General features: G+C 38.6%; 1 long non-coding RNA gene across 4 annotated transcripts; it reads left to right on the top strand.

Moving 5' to 3' along the window:
- The first annotated feature begins 183 nt into the window (after positions 1-183).
- On the top strand, positions 184-7,694 carry LOC110705908. Of its 4 annotated transcripts, none has more exons than XR_002508140.1 (8): positions 184-363; positions 735-841; positions 5,436-5,667; positions 5,742-6,425; positions 6,498-6,650; positions 6,728-7,051; positions 7,138-7,275; positions 7,369-7,694. It is a non-coding gene; the product is annotated as an uncharacterized LOC110705908 (long non-coding RNA). The 4 variants fall into 4 exon arrangements; XR_002508139.1 differs by having other exon boundaries at positions 185-363; positions 5,436-6,425; positions 7,369-7,476; positions 7,559-7,676; XR_002508138.1 differs by having other exon boundaries at positions 185-363; positions 5,436-6,425.
- Positions 7,695-10,315: the final 2,621 nt, after the last annotated feature.

Genomic DNA, 10,315 nt, shown 5'->3' on the forward strand with positions numbered 1-10,315 from the left:
GCTAGGCCCAGCCCGTTTGCAGAAATGGCGGGCATGGACAACAGTAATTAAAGTTCGAGCCGGCCCGTCAGCCCGTTTTGCAAATTAAATCAGCGTTTTTTTTTTACAAAAAGTCAGAATTTTTTTTTCTTTTTTAAAATATACTCAGTACAAGTAGATATCTAGAAGAGTCTTGTATAATTGAGTATTTGAGTGTCATTTATCTCTCTCTCGACAACATAAACAAAAAAAGCCCTAGATCTACAATCTACATTTTCATCTCTTATTACTTCATAGTTCATAATCATCACATCATACTAATCATAGTGAAAGGTAGAATCTTTCAAAGCACAAGATCTACCACAGTACGACATGAATAGCGAGGTAATTCTAATTATCTAGTATTAGGTAATTGGTTGAATGATTGTCTGATTTTCTATTATTAAATTGTTTTTCTTTACTAATGTGAACTAAATTAGATAATATCATGTGAATTTATTTGCTTTTACTCTAATTTGACAGCGAATTCAACTTGTAAGGTTCATATTATGGCTCTTAATAGTCCTAGTATTTAATGGGGTTGTAAGTCTTGTAATCCATTAATTAATATATAACTTTGTTAATTTGTTTAGTAAAACTGTATAATTTAGTTTCAACTTGTTTCTATAGATTTCTTGTGCTTATTATATTGTTGTGCTATTGAGTATAATTGTATATGTAGTATTAAATTCTTTTTTCTCGGCCTAATTCAACAGGTTGTGTGTAATAATCATAGAATGGAGTGTCAATTCACCTGTAGATGTATTGGATGATGAAGATGAACTTCTTTGCAATAATCAAGGCTCTCCAGTTAATTCTAAAGGTAGGAAGTTAACTTCCCCTGTTTTGGCAAAATATGAAAAGACAAGTCTTAAAAGGTGGGAGTGTCAAAGCTACTTATAATCATTGTAAGATTGTAATGAGTGCTAATAGTAATAGTGGCACATCTCATCTTACAAGACATATAGGCAAGTTTCCTAAACGATTGAATTATGACATTAGAAATTTTTGCATTTTTGGTACTCCATCAGTGGGTGGTAGTAGCAACTTGTCATTAAAAAATCCTAGTATTAATTTTGAGGATGTTCGTAGAGCTATTGGGATTTATGTTGTGGCGGGTGCTCATTCTTTAGCTACTTGTGAGGAGGAACCTGGATTTAGGTATATGATCTCAGTTATGTGCCCCCAATTTAATAATATTAGTAGGCACACCATAAGGAGAGATATATTCAAATATTATAATGATGAGAAACAAGTTATTATGGATGATTTGCAAAAGGCTCCTGGCAGAATATGCTTTACAACAGATAATTGGAGAAGTGAGCATACTCAAGATGAATATATGTGCATAGCAGCTCTTTGGGTTGATATTGATTGGAAATTGCAAAAGAGAATAATTAAGTTTGGGGCCTTAACACCCCCATTTTGACGGAGTGTCTCTTGCTGATGAGATTGTATTATGTTTGAGTGAATGGAAAATTGATCACAAGGTACATAGTTTTACCGTGGACAATGCATTATATAATAATAGCATGATTTCTTCTCTTAAAATTTATCTCCAAAAAAAAAATTCTTTTCAGTGTTCTTCTTAACTTTTTTCTCTTCATTATAGCTTTCAGTTTTTGATATTTCAGTTGATACTTGAGCTAGCTGCTTCTCTATCCTGACAATCCTCTTTCCCACATCAAAATGAATGGTTGAAGTTGTAAGGAGGGGGTTCCCATCGTAAGGGGTCCTCTCCTTAAATGCCCATGCCCCTTTAAAAGACTAGGACTTTACACTTGTTAGGGTGTAGTAGGATTTGAATTCCTGACTGTTTGGGGGACATTGAATTAAAATTGATTCTATCATTCCGCTTTTTTGTAAGAAACAAGTAGGGAGTCGCCAATGAGTTTTAGGAAAACTCATAAACCTCGTTCATGCCTTTCTTCCATGTGGAGTTCATGGAATAATTAGCACGAATCATAAGTTTACCCATGCCCAAATTAGTCTATAAACCAGAAATGAGTTCGGAAGCGAGGGTACTAAAATAACGTTCCCTTTAGAGGGGAATCGTCATCCTAGCCCTAGTACGACCTCTACTAGCTCTTCCTTTTTTACAATTTCATCACCAAACAATATATGCAACGCGATACCTAAAACTATGTTAGTTGATTTTATTTACACATACCAATTCACGTAGGAATTACATTGTAATGTCGTTATTCTTTATTTAATCAAATTCGTGAAAATGACAAGAAAATAAACAATATTTGCTTTGGCTTAAGTGATCAACCAACAATTATTTAATTCAGTTCTAATCTTTATCACGCAAGATACTATGTGGAATTGATTAATTAATTATTTTAAAGGTGATCAAACAACACTAATTAATTAATTAGAGTTCTTTTAAACAAGAAAATAAATGTGATTTAACTAAGTGCTCGGGAATTTACCACTTCTCTTTGCTAGATCTCCGTTTAGAATACTTATGGACTTCTTCTTGTTGGGGAACCTCCTCCGTAGTAACAAAATATCAAAAGGGGTGAGTGTTTAGGACAAGAGGGGCTAGGTTGCACAAGTTCACAAGTATTTCGCCAGAGTTTTAGGTTATTTTCTGTCTGTCTAAGCCTCGGTTAAAGCTCTTATTTATAGGGAATGATTAGGTTTAGGGTTACGAGCATTCTGCCGCAGCAGGTATCGCGCTCAACAGGATGAGTTGCGCGCGGCATCCCAGCGCAAGTGATTAGGTTGCGCTGCTATGGGCAGCGTAACTAATTGTCTTGCGCACGGCTTTATGGTAAGATTCGATTTTATATTTTCCGTATAATTCTGAATCTTCCGCAACGCAACTCTAGAGGTTGCGCTGGGTGTCGTGCGCAACTGAATTAGTTGCGCGTGGCAGCCAGGCACGACTGTTTGAGATGCGCACGGCTTTTTCTGCGGCAGCACTAAAATTTAACCTAGGCGCTCCTAAATCCGTCATTATTGGGTTTTAAGCACGGGCTTAAGCCTAATTATGGTCGAGTTTAGTAAATTGGACCTTTGTTTTAGCTTTTATCTTTAATTTGGGCTAGTCTTTTGTGTTTTGTGGCTTAACCAGTTCTCAATTAGTATTCTTCACTTTGATCCAACACGAAGATGGTTTTATTTATCGTCATTGTACTTCATATCGGGACAGGAGGCCAAAAGTAGATGTCTACAATTAGCCCCCACTTTGATCAAGTCTAGAATAGACGATGATCAAAGTAGTTAAGGAAATAAATCCGAGACTCATTCTGTGAAGTTCTCTAAGGATAGAGAATATTTCAGTAATGTTTAAGGATGTCAAAACAATCCTTGGTTCGCTAAGTGTTTGAAACAAGTAGCTATTCAGGCTAGAAAAAGTTTTTCCTAGTCTTAACACGTTAAAGAATCTAGATTGATCCTTTGCAATTGTAGAACGCTTTTACAAGTAAAGGTGTTATGGGTGATGTCAAGTCATGAGAAGAGATTGGTTTTAAAAGGATAAAAGGGGAAGATTTCCTCTCAATCGTGTTATCGTTGGTCTAAAGTCCCTCGATATGTCATTGAAACTTTAGCCTGACTTTAACAAAGTAAAAAAGGTGAAAAGGGGTTTTCGGTATTCAAGCCGAAAGGGTCCGGTATTCGAGTCGGGTCTGGTATTCGAGCCGGATGTCCACGAGATAAAAATACATGTCTTAGGACTGGAGGCATATATCCAAATCCAGTGAGAGGGAAGAAAGTCAGCAACTCTCTCAGCAGTTTTGTCCACAAGATGAGTACACGTGTCTGAGGACTGGGGGCACGTGACTACATAGGCGCGACATCGTCTCGTTGCTTCTTTATACAGGGGGTGATTCAACACCCTAACTGTCCGGTAAGTAAGCGCACTAACTACCGTATTTGCTCCCATTCAAGAAGTGCATGTTCCTGATGGTTCGGCGCGCCTGTCGACTCGTGAGCTAACGCCTACAATAATTCTCTACCTTTTAGTTCCAAGAGGTAGATCTCGCAAAGCTTGGGCTGAAGTGAAATTTTACTCAACACCTACGCCGTACAATTTTGCGCCGTAAGATACACCATTTGCATTTTTACGTTGCATGAAAACGTCTTCCTTTTTGCTTCGGACGTGAAAAAAGAAGAAAACACGGACATATGTAATGTCGGTACAGTAAAATGACAAACCTGTCTAGGGGTGCTTTTACGTAAAGCACCACCACGGAACGTCTTAAGGCACTCTTACGAAAACCGTTCAAAACGTATGCTTGGGGAAGACACAAAGCACGGTGTGCATGCAAGAATGATGCAAAAAACTAACTAAGAAGAAAACAAACTACAATATGCAAAGCAATTTAAAAAGATTTTGATAATTTGCGCGCCATTACGTCTAATAACGAGCAAAAACCGTTAAAAATGGTCAAACGAATCAAAATCAAGATTCCGGTCATTTGTGGGTCGCGCTGCCAGGCGCACGCATTTTTCTGAGTTACGCTGGTATCTGTCACGTGCAACTGATTCAGTTGCGCACGACACTCACTTCAGCAAAAAAGAAAATCGCTAAACGCGATTTTTCATTTCGCTTTCTCTCTCCTTCCTTCATCTATTTTCGCCTCTTTCTCTCTCTAAAGAGCTCGGTTTCTTGAGATTTTCGAAGCTAAAGGAAGCAAATTTCGTCCTTAATTCATATTTGCCATAATCCAATGTAAGTTTTATTTGCTATTTTTCGTTTAATTCAGGCTTAATTGGGGACGATTTTTGAACCGTTTAACCCTAAATTTCGAATTTGGGGTTTTTTGATTCGGTCCATTATTCTTGAAATTGTTTGTTCCATGTTGTTATGTTATGTTTGAGGAGTGTTTTGCAACAAATTTCATGAAAAATGGTTAAGTATTGAACCTTGTATGAGCATTTCTTTGTTCAAGTTCGTTCTTGCTCTTTTTGTTCGAATTTTGCGTGATTTAATTGCTTTTTCTTGCTCATTTTGGTTATAATTGCTGATTATGAAGTAGTTTATAGTGATGGAACCAATAATACTTTCATAATCCATTTTCACGAATTTTGAATTGTTGGAAAATGGCGCGAAACATACTCTTTGCTTATTCTTGCCATGTTCAAACTTCAAAATTGTTTGGTAGACGATAACCATGTTTATATTACTATTATTCGTCCAGAAGTAGTTGATTCTTTGGGATTTTTAAAATACAATCCCTTGAATACTTAGTTGAAACTGATATAGGATGGCTTTTGTGGGTGTTAGAAGCCCCCATTTACTGAGTTTAACTGCACGTATCGTAGCCCCCAAGTATGGGTGGCATTCGATTTTTGTGTTTTGCCCTATCGGCAGCTGTTATGCTGCCGAAATGGGTCTAGAATACGTATATTAGTTTAGTTTAGGAAATAAAGTAAACTAATTAAAGAAACTTTATCCTTCATAGGATGGACTTGCCTCCATTTGTCGATGCCGAGGAGATTCTAGGTGGTCCTGACGAGGCAGTTCACCCTCGGTAGAGGGTGACCCGTCCTCGAGAGGAGGTTCGAGAGCGACGCGTCGCGGTCGATCGACGCCGCCAAGAGGATGTGGTTTGGGAAGCTCCTCCAAACTGGGAACCTAGGGTCCTTAAGTGGGACCCAGACCATCATGTTTCAATCAGAGGGTGGCGTGGCATTGTGAGTTTTTCGTGCCTTTGTTTCTCCTTTTTAAGCCATAATCGTTTTTTTTTTATTTTTATTCTTTTATTTAGAGTGAGCCTAGCATGCGTTTATACGGCTTTGGTGACCTGCGAGCCCGTTTTGAGAGTTTACCCGAGGTGGCAAAGGAGATTGTAGCACTTTCTGGGATGGACTCCCAGCTGGCGGCTCTTCGGGATTTATTGAGTCAGCCTGCATCGTCAGCTTTCCTCTGTGGATTGATGGAGTTTTGGTGGGATTCCACCAACACTTTCAACTTTCCATGGGGAGAGATGACGGTTACCCCTTTTGATTTCTCTATGATTACGAGTTTTCCTTTGGAGGCGAGCCTGTAGTCATAGAGTTCGTTAAGGGGTCAGACGAGAGACTGCGCGACCTTGTGGGGGACCGTCTTGCGTCGGCCCTTCATGTGTACGCGCAGTCTTGTCCGTACTCGATTCTTGCCTATGAGTTGTCGGCTGACGAGCTTGATTAGCATTGTACACCTGATCAGCTGGCTTGGATATACATTGCTCACGTTCTTTCCGTCACTATCTTGAGTGATCGAGAAGAGCGTTTCGCCATTGGGTTACTTATTTGCCTCAGTGATTTAGGGCAAGTCGGTGACCTGAGTTGGGCGGAGGTGTTGTATGCCTGTATGCTTACAACAATGGGCAAGGCGACCCGGGTGATGGATTCCGCGGCAGCTACCGAGGTGCCTCAGATATCCCTCTACGTGGCATGGTCGTATCCTTGAGGTACGTGTTTTAAGCTTCTTTCGGTTATTACTTTTGCTTTTTTCCTTTAGGCTTATCTTTTCTCGGTTTCAGGCTTGGGGATGCTCGTACCTGCCTTTTTTAGCCCCCAGGGTGCTTGGGGCTGCTCGTTTTCCTATCGGCCATTGATTGGTCGCGATTAAGAAGAGACGAACCACTTCTGCCGGCGACTTTCGCCATAGGATCCTTTCGGCGACTCGTCCGTCGGTGAGTATTCCAACTACATGTGCTTTCTTTGATTTTATTTATTTTTTGACGATTTTCCATGTGGTTGTATTTTATAGATCGATCTCCGTCCTTGGAGTTTGATCATCGGAGTCCCTGATGCTATCCGGTCTGGCATGGTTCGTTGCCGTTTCTGGGTCCTCTATCCGGGACTCTCGGTGCTCCATAGGACAAAGGCTTGGTTTTTCGGCGATCGTGTTCGTGCAACTTTCGTCCGAGGAGCCTTTGGTACCTGCGGATCCTCCAATCAGGATGTTACATCAGAACTTGCTGTCTACCGAGGATCGAGCTCAGGCGATCATTGGTTATCCAGCGTGCTGTCGGAGGTTTCTTATCCGTCTTTTATAGCATCCAGGCTGACTCCTTTTCCGGCTTTTGTTCCGGTTAATACTCTAACTCTCTCTTTTCCTTGTTTCTATTATTTTTCGGAACTTTGACCCTTTTGTTTATTTTGTCATGTATATTTTAGCGGGTCGAGCTAGGTGGTTGGGTGCCTCCTGCAGCGGAGATCACGTATACCGATTCTGTCGGATCGGTAATTCGTGAGACCATTCCAGCAGCGGAGGATGATGAGGGGATACCGTTTGTACCTGAGACGGTTGAGTCGGTATGTCTTTTGTGTATATCTACTTAAACATTTCTATTTATTTTTTGTTTCATATACATTTGTTTACTAACTGTCCTTGTATTCTTGGAACAGGTTCCGCGGGAAATCGTGAACGACATGGCGAGGACTTTACGTGCTTTCTGAACTGCTTATCGGAGAGCCCTCGTGACTTTATCATGTCGTGATCATCGGATGATCGCGGTAAGTTTTATTTCTTTTCTTTTCAACGAAGTTATTACATTTCATGTATTAATCTTCGTTTTGGACTTTGCAAAATGTGCAGCAACCGTCTAGTAGTCGCCAAGCACCCTGATTCCTTTTGTATACATATTGTTGTTTATTTTAGGAAACAGATGTGTATTTTTTTTTGCATTGTTGTACATATGACACATTTGTAGATATGTCATCATTATTATATTTTTTGTTTCCATGTGTACATTATTATTATTTTTTTTATTACTAAAAGCAAAAAAAAAAAATTGAGGGAGGGAAAGGGTTCCCGACTTACCTCCCTCGAAAAAATAACCAAAACTCAAAAAAAGGAAAGCGAAAAGAAAACAAAAAAGAAGAACAAAGAGAAAAAAAAAAGAAAAAAAAAAAGAAAATAAGGATGTAGGAAAATGATAAAAAAGAAAATAAGAAAGTAGGAAAATAATTAAAAAAAAGAAAATAAAAAGAGAATAATAAAAAAAAGAAAATAAAAAGAAAATAAGAAAATAGGTAAGAAAAGGGACACAAAGGGTTAAAAGGCAAGTGTATGATTCGTCTTAAGATTTCGTGAAGATTCCATCATTATGTGAGCCAAAATACGGAAATAAATCCACCTCACATGCTGTGACAGACGAGACGCGCGCAATTGCGTGAGTTGCGCGCGACCGTCGCGCGCATGTGAATCAGTTGCGCGCGGATGTCGCGCGCCACCTGGCCTATTGGTGAACTTTCCTTTAAGCCGAATTTGCCGAAAATTTGCCCCTCTTGGGGTCTATTTAAACGTGGTTTCGTGTAGGCTTTTGATCATCTCGCATTCATTTGCTTAGTAAAATAAGAAATTATAAAGAATTAATCTCTCTAAACTCTTATTCTCTCTATTTTTTTTGAACAATGGTAAAGACCTTTGAACAACGTTTGAAGCAATGGGTCACTTCCCTTTCAACCGAGGACAAACTAACTTTCAAAATTTACCACTTAGACCCTTTATTGAATTATATGCAACTAGTGGTTAACTTTGATTTTCTTCATGCCGCGGTCAACCATTGGGACTCTAACCACCATCTTTTCTTGTTTAGAGGGGACGAAATTGTCCCCCTTCATGGTGAGTTTGAGGCCTTGCTAGGTTTCCCTACAAACACTCTCCCTGTGACTTATTCGCCTACCTTGTCAGATCCCAAACCTATATTCTAAAGATTTTTTTGACTTGTCCGACAATGTTATGACCAACATAGGAACTGAAGAATGCGTGAACTTAATTCAATTTATTGAACACTTCGTCGCCCCTCGTGACAACATGACTAAACAACGCTTTAAAATTCGTGCTTTATGTTATTGTCTTGTTGTTAATTGTTTACTTAGGATAGGCAAAGAATACAGAGAATATTCCATGGTGTCCATAGTAGAGCAAATAGAGGGATGTCATTCACCCACTCCATTGGCTTTGGCGAAAACCGTTCTATGTTTAAATCGCCTTAGAGGAGACCCTAACAAAAACGGTTTCACGGGAAGTCCACTCCTATTACACGTACGTTTTTTTTCGTCGTTTGAAAGCGCAAGTTATGAAGTTGCGCTGGCATGACCAGCGCAATCTTTTGTGCTGCGCGCGGATGGCGCGCGCAACTGATTTTGATGCGCGCGCCACCTGCTTGTATAAAAATCGCAAATTGATTTTTTTTCTTTTTTTGTAGATTTGGCTCATGTAGCGTTTGCGAATTGTTGATTAGCCACAAAACCTTGAGGCTAATGGAGTAAGGACATTCCCTGGACGTCGAATCCTTTATAAGCATAAGAATGAAGAGGAATGGACGTCGTTTTTCTGTCATGGGGTTCCTAACATACGTTTTGTGATTCCTTGGTGGAACATTAATAGTATGATTGGGAATAGTCTCAATTGCCCTTACATTAGGCTTTTAGGCCTATCTAGTACTTGTAGGGAATAAATTTCAAGCGTTAACCCCTAGCTTGAACCCCACTGTGATCATGCACTAAAGTACGGTGGCGTCCAAAAGGGAAGAAGATAGAGCAAAAGAGTCACCAACAAGTTTCAGGAACTTGTAAACCGTTCACGAGGAGAAGGTTACACCCCTTAACGATCCAAGAGATCGTCAACTCCATAAGGTCTAGAACCAAATAAGGGTTCGGGGATGAAGGTACAAATCCAACCTAAAAGAGATTAAACCTGCCCTAATAATAGGTCTCTACTTTATTCTGATCGTATTCATGTGCGCTTTTTAATTAACATGCAATCAATAAGATTAACCCTAAACCTGTTTATCTATGTTGGTTGAATTTTAATGCACAAATAAAACTATTATTGGCGATCACTTGAATTATAATCAAATTAACCCTAACAAGATTATTAATTATATTATTAAGTGTGATTACAAGTACTAATTCCCTTTAAACATGCATAAAAGAGCGTGATCAAGCAATAAAAATAAATAATCAAGCAACATAATAAATAATCATAATAATAATCATCATCAAAATAATAATAATAATAATAATAATAATAATAATAATTATAATAATAATTATAATAATAATTATAATAATAATATTCATAGTCATCATAAATTATAACAATTATAATCATAATCATGTTCATGTTAATATTAAAGCATAATAATAGCAAGATCCTAGGCATGATACTAACAAGATTAATAACAAACCCTAGCATGTCACTAAGCAATAAAGATCAAATCCTTAACCCTAACATGATACTAACAATCATAAATATTAGGAAGAACATAAAAGGCATCGCAGGTATCATAATAAGCATATTTGATATTATAACCTTTTTCCTAAACATGATACTAGGAATATCATA

The sequence above is a fragment of the Chenopodium quinoa genome, unplaced genomic scaffold, assembly GCF_001683475.1.
Source record: "Chenopodium quinoa cultivar QQ74 unplaced genomic scaffold, ASM168347v1, whole genome shotgun sequence".
Classification (NCBI taxonomy): domain Eukaryota; kingdom Viridiplantae; phylum Streptophyta; class Magnoliopsida; order Caryophyllales; family Amaranthaceae; genus Chenopodium; species Chenopodium quinoa.